Source organism: Ranitomeya variabilis, chromosome 6 (genome assembly GCF_051348905.1).
Source record: "Ranitomeya variabilis isolate aRanVar5 chromosome 6, aRanVar5.hap1, whole genome shotgun sequence".
NCBI lineage: Eukaryota > Metazoa > Chordata > Amphibia > Anura > Dendrobatidae > Ranitomeya > Ranitomeya variabilis.
In genome coordinates, this window is record NC_135237.1 from 284,050,344 (window position 1) to 284,066,351 (window position 16,008).

Sequence of the window (16,008 nt, forward strand, 5' to 3'; positions counted from 1 at the left end):
TTAGTAAGCACAGACCATTTTCTGAATTTCTGGCAATATGACTCTGCCGCTTCTTGACCCTGACACAGGGCCAAAAGTGTTTTCTCAGCATGCTCTACAGAGTTAGGTTCATCATACAATAACCCAAGCGCTTGAAAAAAGGTGTCTACATTAAGCAAGGCCGGATTCCCAGATTCCAGGGAAAATGCCCAATCCTGCGGGTCACCGCGCAACAGAGAAATGACAATTTTTACCTGCTGGATGGGATCACCAGAGGAACGGGGCTTAAGAGCAAAAAACAGTTTACAGTTATTTTTAAAGCTCAAAAATTTGGACCTGTCCCCGAAGAACAGATCGGGGGTAGGAATTCTAGGCTCTAAAACAGGAGTATATAGGAGTATATAACCAGAAATACCATGTACTCTAGCAGCAAGTTGATCCACCCGAGAAGCAAGTCCCTGAACATCCATGTCAACGCCTAACTCCTGAGCCACCCAGAAGTGAAGAGGGAAAAAAAACACAACAGAGTACAGAAAAAAAAATGGCTCAGCACTTTCTTTCCCTTCTTTTGAGATGCGGTTAACTCATTGTTGGCCAGTTGTACTGTTATGAACTGGTGGCCCAGGAGCAGCATGGACGAGCTCTGGAGTAGGTGGCCTCTATACTGACCGCAGACCCTGAACTTAACACATCACTAGAAGTAGCCGTGGGATGTTCCTGTCACTCCCTAGACACCTCGTCACGGCCGGAGGACTAATTACACCTAAAGAAAGAAAACAGGAATACTATCTTGCCTCAGAGAAAATTCCCAAAGGAAAGGCAGCCCCCCACAAATATTGACTGTGAGAGGAGAGGGAAATTACAAACGCAGACTGAAAACAGAATTTAGCAAAGGAGGCCACGCTACCTAGAAAGAAAAGACAGGAAAGAGTATTGTGCGGTCAGTATAAAAAATACTACAAAATCCACCACAGAGAATACAAAAATCTCCACACCTAACTAAAGGCATGGAGAGTAACTCTGTGACTCCAGAGCTTCCAACTTGGCTGAGTAAATCTTAACACAGACAAAGCTGGACAAGAAAAAACATAGCAATTCACAGAACTATTAAGTCCACCGCATGTGGACTGCAAAAACAGAGCCAGGACTTATCTTTGATGATTTGGACAATCCAGAAGGAGAAACCAAGCAGAGATGTGGATCCCTAGAAAACAATGGACAACTGGCACTCAATAAAGGAAGGAGCCAGACTAAATAGCCCCGTCCAAAGTGGAAGCAGCTGATGACTGCTGTGAAGGACAAACAGCAGCACTACCACTTACAACCACCGGAGGGAGCCTAAGAGCAGAACCCACAACAGAATTCACAACAGTAGAGCTCCAGTGCATGGGGAGATCACACACCAGCCGGTTAGCTGGAAGGTGCAAATCCTGCTGAAGCATGGCAAGAGCAGCTGTAGCTGACTTTCTAAAATGGGCAGACAGACGACATACTTTCACTAGCAGATCTGGCAGCTCCGGGTAGCTTTTCAGAAAACGTTCAACCACGAGGTTAAGCACATGGGCCAAGCAAGGTACGTTTGTGAGCTCACCTTGCCTCAGAGCCACCACCAGGTTACGGCCATTGTCACACATGACCATGCTTGGCTGTAGGTTCAGCAGTGTCATTCAAACATCTGACTTCTCTTTGAGCGCTGTCCACAACTCTTCTGCATTGTGTGGTTTGTCACCTATGCAGATTAGCTTCAGCACAGCCTGTTGTCGCTTGGCTGAGGCAGTGCTGCAGTGCTTCCAGCTTCTGACTGATGTGTTGATTTCAGAGATGGAGGATGAAGAGGAGGAGGAGGTGCAGGAGCTGTAGACTGTGGGGGCAACCCAGATTGATGTAGGGCCAGCAATCCTTGGTGTGGGGAGGATGTGTTCCATCATAAGGTCCGACTGGGTCCCGACTTCGACTATCTTAACCCAGTGTGCCGTCAGTGAGATGTACCGTCCCTGCCCACAAGCAATTGTGTCCGTGGTTAGGTGGACTTTCCCTGGAACAGCATTGTTGAGGTCACGGGTAATGTTGTGGGACACATGCTAGTTTAATGCCGCTACGGCACACCGGGAGAAAAAGTGGCGACTGGGGACCGAGTACCTTGGGACGGCCGCCGCCATCAGGTTGCGGAAAGATTCCGTCTCAATGAGCCTTAAAAGGCAGCATTTCTAGCGCAAGCAGAAAAGAAATATCAGAATTTACAACTGTGGCCTGTGGGGCGTTGACTTGCATTCCAAAGACTGGGTTATAGACAACCGAAGGCTGTGCTGGGACAAGGACGTGGACAGGCTTTATGATGGTGCTGCTTGACTGTGGGCCACAACAGGTGCAGGTCTAGAGGCATCTTCACATGCACGGTGTACTGGGGATCGGCTTCTACGCAAAAAAGTGGAAGAAGCAGTGGTGTGACCTGCAGACAATGGTCCTGGAGCCTGGGGTTCGGCCCACAAAGTCAGGTACTTTGCTGCTATGTGCCTGGTCATGCTGGTGGTGGTCAGGCTGGCTGTTTTGCTACCCCTGCTGATGCGGGCATGGCAGGTGCTGCAAATGGCCTGTTTGGGGTTATCGGCTGAGTCTTTAAAAAATAACCAGACTCGGGAAGATCTTACAGTTGGAATGGCAACTTCCCTCATGTTGGTGTTATGGAGAATGGATGCACGCCTTCTGTCTGTGGCCACCACACTGCTTCTTCCTGCCTGTTGAGGTGATATGCCTCCTTCCCCATGTATGCTGCTGCCCTCGCTCTGCATGTCTTCCTGCCAGGTTGGGTCAGTCACATAGTCATCCACCACCTCGTCTTCAACATCCGCACCCTGCTCCTCCTCCTGACTTTTCTGGCAATTGTGTCTCATCATTGTCCACCTCTTCTGACACTTTCCTACCATCGCCTTCATGTGACTAGGGCTGGTCAAAGCTTTGGGCATCTCTACATGCGATCTCATCTGTCCCCACTTCAAGTTGACTGGCTGAGAGTTCTGAATCTTGAAATGGAAAACTCAACTGCTCTTCAGAGTGTCCAAGTGTGGGATCAGTTGTCTCAGGGCACTCGGCATGATGGGAGGAAGGAGGATCAGGGTGAGGAATATCCAGGCCACACTCACAGCTACTCAGACTTGACCATGTGGAATACATGGTGGTGATGGTGGTGGCTAAGTGACTGGAAGCAGTATCCGCTATCCAACCAACAACCGTTTCACACTGCTCTGGCTTCAATAGTAGTGTGCTGCGGTCCCCTAGAAACTGGGACAGAAAGATCGAGTGAGAAGATGTGGGTCTTTGTTTTTGCCCACTTTCACCTTGGCCACGGCCTCATCCTCAGCATTGACCATCATTATCTCGTCCACCTGCCCCTTGCCTTGCCCATTTTAAATGGACTACTGCACTATTTCAAATGCTCAACACAAATATATTTATTAGTATCGAAATAATATCTGATCAGTATGCCTGTAAATCTACGATTTTTCAAACCCAAACACCAGGCAGGCCTCAGCCTGTATTCAATTTTTGGGGGCTTTTTTGTGAAGTTATTTTCTGCTAAACAGTGCTGTATATAATTAGAGTGACAGCAAAAAAAGTAGTCCACCGGCCTACAATGCCCAAACTTGGAGCACGCAGATATATGAGGGCTGTCACAGAAATGCCGCACTGGCAAATATGTGGCCTTTTTATATTTTTTATGCTAAATAGTGCTTTATATAATTAGAGTAACAGACAGCAAAAAATGGTACAGCGGCCTACAATGACCAAACTTGGAGCACGCAGATATATGAGGGCTGTCACGGAAATAACACACTGGCAAATATGTGGCCGTTTATAATTTTTTATGCTAAAAAGTGCTGTATATAATTACAGTAACAGACAGCAAAAAAGTGGTCCTCCGGACTACAATGCCCAAACTTGGAACACGCAGATATACGAGGGCTGTCACGGAAATAACACACTGGCAAATATGTGGCCTTTTTATATTTTTTTATGCTAAACAGTGCTGTATATAATTAGAGTGTCAGACAACAAAAAAGTGATACACCGGCTTACAATGACCAAAGTTGGAGCACAATGACCAAAGTTGGAGCACGCAGATATATGAGGGCTATCACGGAAATACCACACTGGCAAATATGTGGCCTGTTTTTAAAAAAAAGACAATTAGTACTGTATATAATTAGAGTAACAGACAGCAAAAACAGTGGCAAAACAGCCTAAAATGGCAAAACTTGGAGCACGCAGATATATGAGGCCTTTGGTGAATTTAAAACACCAAAAAAAGTGGCACAAGGCTAGCACACACAACTATACTACGTATGCCTGACAAACTGTGAGTTTTAAACAGGCCTCAGTCTGACAGAACACACTGTATATTTTATTTTGGGAGGGGTGAATTATTTGGGGAAAAAAAAAGCAACTAGATATAAAGTAAACAAGCTGCAGCAGCAGACAGTTATGGAGCTTTTGGAGGGATGCAGTGGGAGTTATGTATGCACATACAGTGCCAGCAGGCCTTGCACTGATGTGGATATGCTGTGCCCTGCCTACCTAGGGCTGCAATATTGGGACCCACGAATTAGCCCTAAAAAGGACTATTGGTTTCTCAGGAGATGTGGATTTAAGAGTTGCAGACCTACACTAACTATAAAAACCACGATTCTGATCCTATCTCGGCAGCAGCTCTCCCTACTCTGGCTGAATCCGGAGCAGAATGTGTCGAGCAGGGCGGCGCCAGGTCTCCTATACTTGGGATGATGCTGTGCGGCCAAGCCAATCACTGCACGAACACAACAAAGATGGCTGTGGCGTTTCATGGCTGGCAGACAATCCCTGCAGCATGATTGGGTCTCTAAAGTCCACCAAAAATGCTGGGTGAAGACACCAGATACCGCTCATCACTAGCTATAAGCCATAATCATCAACATTAAAAGAAATAAACATTTAAAATATATTACTCTGTTTGTAATGACTCTATATAATATATGCGTTTCACTTTTTGTATTGAATAACTGAAATAAATTAACTTTTTGATGATATTCTAATTTTGCGAGAAGCACCTGTATGTATTGAAGCTATGTGCACGTGTATATATAGAAAAGATGATATAGCCATAGGAGGGCTTGTTTTTTGCAACAACATCATCAAAGTTGTAGTTTTGAATGACATCTTCCAATTTTACATTTGATGTACTGTAAAACAGGAAAAAATTTCAAATGCGTCACAATTTAAAAAAACAACCAAACAAAACAAGTATGTGATTACGGTGATACCTAGCTTGCATAATTATTTTTATTTAAATAGTGAAAAAAATTACAGAAGTTTGTAAAAAAAAAATTGCTTGTGTTGTCAGTTTCCGAGACTTGCAAACAGAGGTGCATCCAGGGGTTTTGTTCACAGGGGGCACACGTTCTGAATAGGCCTGAGACGGGGTCACTGGCAATGTATATGAGGGGCTATATGTATTAGGAAGATTGCTAACTTCCATGATGTGAAAATGCAGTAGTTTCTCTCCAGCATGTTTTGTGCTAAGAGGGGTTAATTGGCCATGACAAGGTTGGGTTTTTTGTGAGCAGTTGAAAAAGATGGGTGGGACAGCTACTCACCATATCTACCCAAGGGTGTAGTTCAGCAAGGTAAATGTCCAGCCACTGAATTTTTTCTGTCTGTCTGTGGGTCTGGAGGCTGGATAGCTGCAGAGAAACGTTTATGTGCAACTGTGCACATAAACATAGGGTTGATTGTACCCGGAGCGGGTGCATTCCCAAAGGCCGAAGGACTGTGCTATACATTATCTTTCTGTTTACCTGTTTTGCCAGAAAGGCTATGTTAATTTTGTTGAACCCTTCACTGGTTTATGCTGTGATTTATGTAAACCAGCAGAAGAATTGTTCCTGTGTCTAGCTCTGTCAGCAGCGGAGTGAGTCAACCTACCACAGTTGGTGTTTTGATTGTGGGCAACGTTCCAGGAACACATGTAGCTGCTACGGATAACTTGCATGTCTTGGGTGAAGTTGGCAGGAGCCAGGAAGCAAAGTCAGGCAACATGGAGGATCTGATTAAGTACCTTGTGAAAGCCCAGCAGGAGTAAAGTCAGCTAATTATGCAACAGATTCATCAGGTCCAGCAGCAGCTCTGACAACAGTGGCAGCAGCAATAAGACCAGCACCGACAACAGCAGTAGCAGATTCAGTTGATTACAGAGGAGGTTTGTGGGAGGCCGGCATCTTGTTCCCCAAGTCCAGTCGTTGACTCTCACATTTGGAGGATGGAAATACAGGCCATGCAGAAGAATACCTGGGGATATGATGTAGCAGCCTTTCTCACAGTTTTTGAGAGAGAGGCTAATCAAGAGAGAATTCCTCCAGACCAGTGGGTAGAGGTGCCGGCACCATATTTGACAGGTGAACCCCAAAAGGGGTATTATGACTTAGCACTGCAGGATGCAAAATAATATGCCAAGTTAAAAACTGAAACCTTGGCATGCCTCAGAGTAATCATGTTGGTTACAGCCCAACGAGTCCATCACTTGGTATAAAACGGCAAGAAACCCCGTTGCTCACAGATGTTTGATTTGCTACATCTATTCCAGAAGTGGTTGCAGCTAAAGTCTTCCACTCCTGCCCAGATGGTTGAGCGTGTTGTGACGGACAGATTCTATCACTCCCCTCCCAAGTCACTGCAGATCTGAGTTGCCCAGGGTAAACCTCAGAACGTGGATGAGCTGGTTGACCTAGTGGAGAGGTACCAGGTTGTCGAGACATCCCTAGGGAAACAGGACATCATCATTTCCCCATACTGGAATACCCAAAAGGTGGGGGTCTCTCTATGGAGGGGGTCTAGAGCAACAAACAGGAGATGTCCAAGTTCCTCTGAAGGGCTCCCAAAGACTGTTGTTGAGGACATGGTTTGTTGGCAATTGTTGTCACAATCCTGGAAAAGTAGCCATCCAGTGTCATATATCACCTGAACCAATGGACTGCAATCTAGCGCGGCATTGTTCCTATTATGCCTATCCGGTCTGTAGTGTGGACTGTCAACCTGGCGAGGGGCAGAAAATATCTGCTGTGTCAGTTAATAGGGTACTGGTACTTGGACATTTGGACTAAGGAAGCCTGGTGACCCTGATCAGTGCTACACTTCCCCGCCAGTTGATTCCTGACAAATTCATGGGTGTTCACTGTAAACACAGAGACGCCAAGAAGACAAGTCCCATTACCTTTTATAGAGGTCCCTTTTGGGAGGATTGCGATGGACCTACTAGTAGTGGATCAAGTGAGCCACCCAGCATATTCAAGTGACCCACCTAGCATGTTTGGCGTTTTATTTGCAGCATATGAACATGAACATGCTAGGCTTGCTTGCCAATCACAGTAATGCCAGTGCCATCTTTAGTGTGGCATTACTGTGATTGGCTGGCCTTACAGTGTCATAGGGGATATTTAATGCCTGCCGCTGTCATCTTGGGCACATTGCAGATGGAAAAAGCGTAGTGAGAGCATAGAGTGAGCGTAGGGAGAGTGAAAGCAGCATATTGGGAGCGTTTGTGATTCCAAAAAGCTCATGAAGGTGAAGATTAGTTCTTTGCTAGGTGGAGATAGCATAGGGAAAGATTCAATACGAGGGAGAGTGAAAGGCAGGCACCTGGGTGTTATCAGTAATCATTGTCAATACATGCTGGTGATCTCTGCTAGTTTGCATTGTGTTGTATAGTTTAGGAACTGACAGTGCGATTAGGAAGAGATAAGCATGGTTTCATCCACTACCATAACATACAAAGCAGCTAGTGCCAGCATATTCAGTGGGTACGTAAAATATTCAGACCCCTTTACATTTTTTTTTTATTGCAGCCATTTGGTAAATTCAAAAAAGTTAATTTTTTTTCTTATTAATGTACACTCTGCACCCCTCCTTAACTGAAAAAAAAATTGAAATGTAGAAATGTTTGCATATTTATAAAAAAAAGAAAAACTGAAACATCACATGGTCATAAGTATTCAGACTCTTTGCTCGGACACTCATATTTAAGTCATATGCTGTCCATTTCCTTGTGATCCTCCTTGAGATGGTTCTACTCCTTCATTGGAGTCCAGCTGTGTTTAATTAACCTCATAGGACTTGATTTGGAAAAGCACACACCTGTCTATATAATACCTCACAGCTCACAGTGCATGTCAGACCAAATGAGAATCATGAGGTCAAAGAAACTGTCCATGGAGCTCAGAGACAAAATTGTGGCAAGGCACAGATCTGGCCAAGGTTACAAAATAATTTCTGCAGTACTCAAGGTTCCTAAGGGCACAGTGGCCTACATAATCCTTAAATGGAAGAAGTTTGGGACCACCAGAAGTCTTCCTTGACCAGGCCGTCCAGCCAAACAGAGCAATCATGGGAGAAGAGCCTTGGTGAGAGAGGTAAAGAAGAACTCCAAGATCACTACATCACTGTGGCTGAGCTCCAGAGATGCAGTAGGGAGATGGGAGAAAGTTACACAAAGTCAACTATCACTACAACCCTCCACCAGTCGGGCCTTTATGGCAGAGTGGCCTGACGTAAGCCTCTCCTCAGTGCAAGACATATGAAAGCCCACATAGAGTTTGCTAAAATACACACATGAAGGACTCCCAGACTATGAGAAATAATATTCTCTGGTATGATGAGACGAAGATAGTCCTTGTTGGTGATAATTTGATGTGGTATGTGTGGAGAAAACCAGGCAATGCTCATCACCTGTCCAATACAATCCCAACAGTGAAACATGGTGGCGGCAGCATCATGCTTAGGGGGTGTTTTTTCAGATTCAGGGACAGGACAACTGGTTGCCATTGAAGGAAACATGAATGTGGCCAAGCGCAGAGATATCCTGGATGAAAGCCTCTTCCAGACTGCTCTAGACCTCTGATTTGGCTGAAGGTTCTCCTTCCAGCAAGACAATGACCCTAAGCACGCAGCTAAAATAACAAAGGAGTGGCTTCAGAACAACTCTGTGACCATACTTAACTGGCCCAGCCAGAGCCCTGACCTAAACCCAATTGAGCATCTCTGGAGAGACCTGAAAAAGGCTGTCCACCAATGTTCACCATCCAACCTGACTGAACTGGACAGGATCTGCAAGGAAGAATGGCAGAAGATCCCCAAAACCAGGTGTGCAAAACTTGTTCCATCATTCCCAAGAAGACTCATGGTTGCACTATCTCAAAAGGGTGCTTCTACTCAATACCGAGCAAAGGGTCTGAATACTTATGACCATGTAATATTTCAGGTTTTTTTTTTTTTTTTATAAGTTTGCAAATCTTTCTAAACTTCTGTTTTTTTTTAAGTCAAGATGGGGTGCATAGTGTACAATAATGAGAAAAAAAGAATTTTCTTTTTCTAGCAGTTGTGCGACTGGTGCAAAGCCTGCTGAGATACACAAACATGACTATTTACCTGTAATTTTAGTGAGTCTGCTGGTGCCATGTGTTAGGGCTAGCGGAACACACCAAATAAATAGAGAGATGGTATAAGGTGCGTTTGCAGCCCGGGGTCCACCGTGCAGAGATGGAACCTGCTGCTGAGTAATGACGGACTATATGGTGGTACAATGTGGATACACACACGGGTTAACTTCACCCTGTGTGAAGGAAGCAAATTCTGTTGCATCACAGGGCCGTGGTACCGCATCAAGAGCACAAACAAAGGGTCTCAGGACTCTATCCCAAGACACAGGATTAGAGCCCGTACGGACCCCTTGTGCTCGACACCGCAACTGGGGTGTCAGAGTAACTGCAAAATAACTTAAATGCACAAAAGTGCGTGCAGTGCCGCTCTGACGGATGCCACTAACCATCCAGACTTGGGATAGGAAAGCGCTCTAATAGCGCACGGCGCCGCACTGGCAGTCACAGCAATTAGACGCTGTTTTGTGTGTTTATTGCTGATTGCTCAGTCGGGCGCTAGATAGCAGACATCCACCTTACGTGTGTTATCTGTGAAGGCAGTGTCGACCCATTCACCACTCGTACGGTTACTGGTCGAGCAAGCATCACCAGGGGTATTGCGTGTCGTTGGGCGAAGGCAGAAGACATAAAATTGCCCTCCGCCCCGGAATCCACGCAAAGCTCTACCGAATGAGTGAAAGAGCCAATAGCAATTGTCCCCTTAAAGGATAATTTGGAGGCAAACGTCACAGTGTCTAGTGTACCTTAACCTACTACCACTAGATGCTGACGTTTCCCCGACCGCTGGGAACATCTGGTGGCAACATGTCCTGACTGCTGGAAGACATGACAGACCTTGAGTGCACGAGCGGTCCGGGACTTAGATCCCGCTCGTCCCGCTCGTGACACTTCCATGGCCTCATGTGACTCATGCGCCTGGACCGGAGATTCCAAAGGTTTGGCGAAGGTGGGAGCCAGCCGTAACCTCTGCCTACACTGGGCCCGCTCTAACCTCCGCTCGTTAAAACAGAGGTCAATACGAGTGATTATAGCTAGGGTTGAGCGACCTTTACTTTTATAGGATCGGGTCGGGTTTCACGAAACCCGACTTTTTCAAAAGTCGGGTCGAGTGAAATCGGCCGATCCTATAAAAAAGTCGGGGTCGGGGTCGGCCGAAACTCGAAACCCAATGCAGTGCATTGGGTTTCCAATGGTTCCCAGGGTCTGAAAGAGCGGAAACTCTCCTTCAGGCCCTGGGATCCATATTTAAGTGTAAAATAAAGAATTAAAATAAAAAATATCGCTATACTTACACTCTGACGGGCCCTGGTACTAACCGGGAACCTTCCTTCCTTAGAATCAGCCTTCCAAGACCTTGCGGTGACGTCGCGGTGACGTCGCGGCTTGTGATTGGTCGCGCGGCCCCCATGTGACCGCTCGCGCGACCAATCACAAGCCGCGACGTCACCGTGACGTCACCGAAGGCCCCGGAAGGGCTGATTCTTAGGAAGGAAGGCTGCCGGAACGAAGCCGAGGGTGAGTATATTCCTATTAGGTATATACTCACCCTCGGACACGCCCTGCTTCTTTCCGACAGCCTTCCTTCCTAAGAATCAGCCCTTCCAGGGCCTTCGGTGACGTCACGGTGACGTCGCGGCTTGTGATTGGTCGCGCGAGCGGTCACATGGGGGCCGCGCGACCAATCACAAGCCGCGACGTCACCGCGACGTCACCGCAAGGTCCTGGAAGGCTGATTCTAAGGAAGGAAGGTTCCCGGTTAGTACCAGGGCCCGTCAGAGGGTAAGTATGGCAATATTTTTTATTTTAATTCTTTATTTTACACTTAAATCTGAATTCCGATACCAATTCCCGATATCTTAAACATATCGGGAATCGGTATCGGAATTCCGATTCCAGATTCAGAAGATCGCCGACTTCATGGCCGACCCCACACAGGGGTCGGGTCGGGTTTCATGAAACCCGACTTTGCCAAAAGTCGGCGACTTCTGAAAATTGCCGACCCGTTTCGCTCAACCCTAATTATAGCTATTAGCTCCTCCAGTGTGGAGGGAATCTCCCTAGTGGCCAAGGCGTCCTTTACAAGGTCCTGCCCTCCAGCTGCTGGATGTACCGCAAGGATTGCTGTTTGTCCAACACTACTAGCCAGACCATGGCGCTGGTGTAATGTTAGGGCTAGCGGAATGCACCAAATAATTAGAGAGATGATATAAGGTGCATTTGCAGCCCGGGGTCCAACGTGCAGAGATGGAACCTGCTGCTGAGTAATGACAGACTATATGGCAGTACAATGTGGATACACACACGGGTTAACTTCACCCTGTGTGAAGGAAGCAAACCCTGTTGCATCACAGGGCTGTGGTACCGCATCAAGAGCGCAAGCAAAGGGTCTCAGGACTCTATCCCAAGACACAGGATTAGAGCCCGTACAGACCACTTGTGCTCGACACCGCAACTGGGGTGTCAGAGTAACTGCAAAATAACTTAAATGCACAAGAGTGCGTGCAGTGCCGCTCTGGCGGACACCACTAACCACCTAGACTTGGGATAGGAAAGTGCTCTAATAGCGCATGGCACCGCACTGGCGATCACAGCAATTAGACGCTGTTTCGTGTGTTTATTGCTGATAGCTCAGCCGGGCGCTAGATAGCAGACATCCACCTTACGCGAGCAGTCAAACACGAGAGAGGGGATAATTAATGAATGACTTTCACACAACACACGCACGATTTCAAGAATACACTAGCCATGCAAACCTTTTATAGCGGCAGTGCTTCAAGACCTTCCAGATGGACCAATAGGAGCCGCAACAGGACCTGAGCATGTGACCCCCCATTTCTCCCAAATGTATGATACAGGGCCAACTGAGGGCCCTTCCCAAACACAGCTGATTATAGACATGCACCCACAATTAATACATAATTAGTTATTATGCAACCCACCATTCCAAATATAAATTATAATCCACCACTCTGCATCCACCAACTATAGCCGCTTTCCTCACTTAATAAATATATTAATCAATTAGCCCCTGTACTCTTTCACCCAATTCAATACCAGTCACTGCATCCTCAATGGCCCCTACTATGTACCTCCCTCTTCCCTGATTCATATTTACATACCCCTTCTGCCCCAATTTATTATGGCATGTTTTCTCTCTCACACCTCCACCCTCTAATTCATTATCAACTTCTCCCCCCCACATTCAATACATCATTTACTATCTGCCACCCTCAATTTATCAGATTTGATGCCCCACACCAATTCATCATCATTTGTTGTCCCCCACCCTCAATTCATCATTTACTATCCCCTGTCCACCAGTCTTAATACATCATCATTTACTCCACCCACCCTCAAAATTCATCATTATTTACTCTCCCCACTCCCCAACTTCAATTCATCACTTGCTCTCCCCACCCACCACCTTCCATTCATCATTTGCAGTCCCTACCCCTCACCGTCAATTTGTCATTTGCAGTCCCTCATACTCAATTCATCATTTCCAGGAATGCTCAGTCAAGCCTATATTTCCAGTCTATGGGGGTGTCAAAAGAGAGAGTTTTCATTTGTCTAAATGCCTTAGGCAGCAAGGGACACTGATATCCATGTTCCATATTCATAGTAGGGTCGATGTTTGTGTACTAATCATGCTACATCAGCCCCTCCATTGCAGTGATGGTTGCCCCGTCTCCCCCACTTCATCATTTGCACTCCTCCCACTTCATCATGTGCAGTCCCCCTCCTCTGCTCACTTCATCATTTGCAATCCCCCTCCTCCCTCTCACTTCATCATTTGCAGTCCTCCTCCCCCCACTCACTTCATAATGTGCAGTTCCCCTCCCCCTTTTTCATCATGTGCAGTACTTCTCCCCTTACTTCATCATTTGCATTCCCCTCCATCTCACTTCATCATTTATAGTCCTCCTCACTAGGGTTGAGCGACTTTCATTTTTTTAAGATCGAGTCTGGTTTTGTGAAACCCGATTTAGTCCAGAGTCGAGTCGAGTGAAGTCGGCCGATTATCGCTAAAAGTCGGGGATCGACCGAAACACGAAACCCAATGCAAGTCAATGGGGAAGCATAGCCGGCAGTGAGTGGAGGCCAGGAAAACACCTACAGTGCACATTTTACTGCCAAAAACATCCATTCTTGTTTTCTGAAGCTTGTCAATCTTAATTAACTTTATAATAATAGTTGGGCACTGGAAATTGGGGGTCATTTGGCAAAAGTTGTGGGGGTAGGGCTGGTTCAAGGTTTTAGTGGGCCCAGGAAACATGGACTACGTCATGGCGGTGGAGCAGGGAGAGGTAAGTATTTCAACGTTGCAAGTGCTGTGATCCTGAGCAAGCAGGGGGGGCCCACTCGTTCGCATTGGCACTGGCACAGGGCCCCTCAAAGTACGGCGGTGTGTTTGCATGGCAGGGGCGCCTCCCACCAGCAGCGACACTTTTGCGTACTCTGAGTGGCCCTGTGCCAGTGATGTCGCCAACGAGTATGCCCCCCCACCTGATGAAGGAACCTGCACTTTCATCTGCACCTTCCTCTTTGTCCCTGTGTAAGGTGGTATAATATGCGGGAAGGGGAACCTTACTTTCAGCAGGGTCAGATTCTGGCTGTGTAGAGTACAAGGGGAATGTAGTGGTCTAGGTCAATGTACCAGCAGACTCATCTAGCAGTGGCTGGGCAATGGGCAGGATGATGAGGAAACAGATATAGGGCCAAAGAATAAAGTAGGCTAAATGCAGATCAAAATTGGTAACAGGACTAAACAGGCGGCATTGCTTTGTTCAGTGGAGTAGCAAACCCAAGAGCAGCAGACACTGTTTCAAGGGCCTAACCACACTAGTAGGCCAAATGCAGTTTAATATCTGATAGTATAGGCCGAAAGCCAGAATGTGGAAGCTCAGCTTTGTTCAGTTGAGGACAACACCAGGGAGGGGCAGACACCGTTAGTAGGCCCTAACCACCATTTTGTTTTTTAAAAAACACTTAATGAGAGCCAGAAGGTTGAAGCTCAGCTTTATTCAGTTGAGGGCAACACCAGGGAGGGGCAGACACCGTTAGTAGGCCCTAAACACCATTTTGTTTTTTAAAAAACACTTAATGAGAGCCAGAAGGTTGAAGCTCAGCTTTATTCAGTTGAGGGCAACACCAGGCAGGGGCAGACACCGTTAGTAGGCCGGAACCACCATTTTGTTTTTTAAAAAACACTTAATGAGAGCCAGAAGGTTGAAGCTCAGCTTTATTCAGTTGAGGGCAACACCAGGCAGGGGCAGACACCGTTAGTAGGCCGGAACCAGCAATGTGTTTAAAAACAGCAGTTAATCAGAGCCGGAAGGTAGAAGCTCAGCTTTATTCAGTTGAGGGCAACACCAGGGAGGGGCAGAAGCCGTTAGTAGGCCCTAACCACCATTTTGTTTTTTAAAAAACACTTAATGAGAGCCAGAAGGTTGAAGCTCAGCTTTATTCAGTTGAGGGCAACACCAGGCAGGGGCAGACACCGTTAGTAGGCCGGAACCAGCAATGTGTTTAAAAACAGCAGTTAATCAGAGCCGGAAGGTAGAAGCTCAGCTTTATTCAGTTGAGGGCAACACCAGGGAGGGGCAGACACCGTTAGTAGGCCGGAACCACCATTTTGTTTTTTAAAAAACACTTAATGAGAGCCAGAAGGTTGAAGCTCAGCTTTATTCAGTTGAGGGCAACACCAGGCAGGGGCAGACACCGTTAGTAGGCCGGAACCACCATTTTGTTTTTTAAAAAACACTTAATGAGAGCCAGAAGGTTGAAGCTCAGCTTTATTCAGTTGAGGGCAACACCAGGCAGGGACAGACATCGTTAGTAGGCCGGAACCACCATTTTGTTTTTTAAAAAACACTTAATGAGAGCCAGAAGATTGAAGCTCAGCTTTATTCAGTTGAGGGCAACACCAGGCAGGGGCAGACACCGTTAGTAGGCCGGAACCACCATTTTGTTTTTTAAAAAACACTTAATGAGAGCCAGAAGGTTGAAGCTCAGCTTTATTCAGTTGAGGGCAACACCAGGCAGGGGCAGACACCGTTAGTAGGCCGGAACCACCATTTTGTTTTTTAAAAAACACTTAATGAGAGCCAGAAGGTTGAAGCTCAGCTTTATTCAGTTGAGGGCAACACCAGGCAGGGACAGACATCGTTAGTAGGCCGGAACCACCATTTTGTTTTTTAAAAAACACTTAATGAGAGCCAGAAGGTTGAAGCTCAGCTTTATTCAGTTGAGGGCAACACCAGGCAGGGGCAGACACCGTTAGTAGGCCGGAACCAGCAATGTGTTTAAAAACAGCAGTTAATCAGAGCCGGAAGGTAGAAGCTCAGCTTTATTCAGTTGAGGGCAACACCAGGGAGGGGCAGAAGCCGTTAGTAGGCCCTAACCACCATTTTGTTTTTTAAAAAACACTTAATGAGAGCCAGAAGGTTGAAGCTCAGCTTTATTCAGTTGAGGGCAACACCAGGCAGGGGCAGACACCGTTAGTAGGCCGGAACCAGCAATGTGTTTAAAAACAGCAGTTAATCAGAGCCGGAAGGTAGAAGCTCAG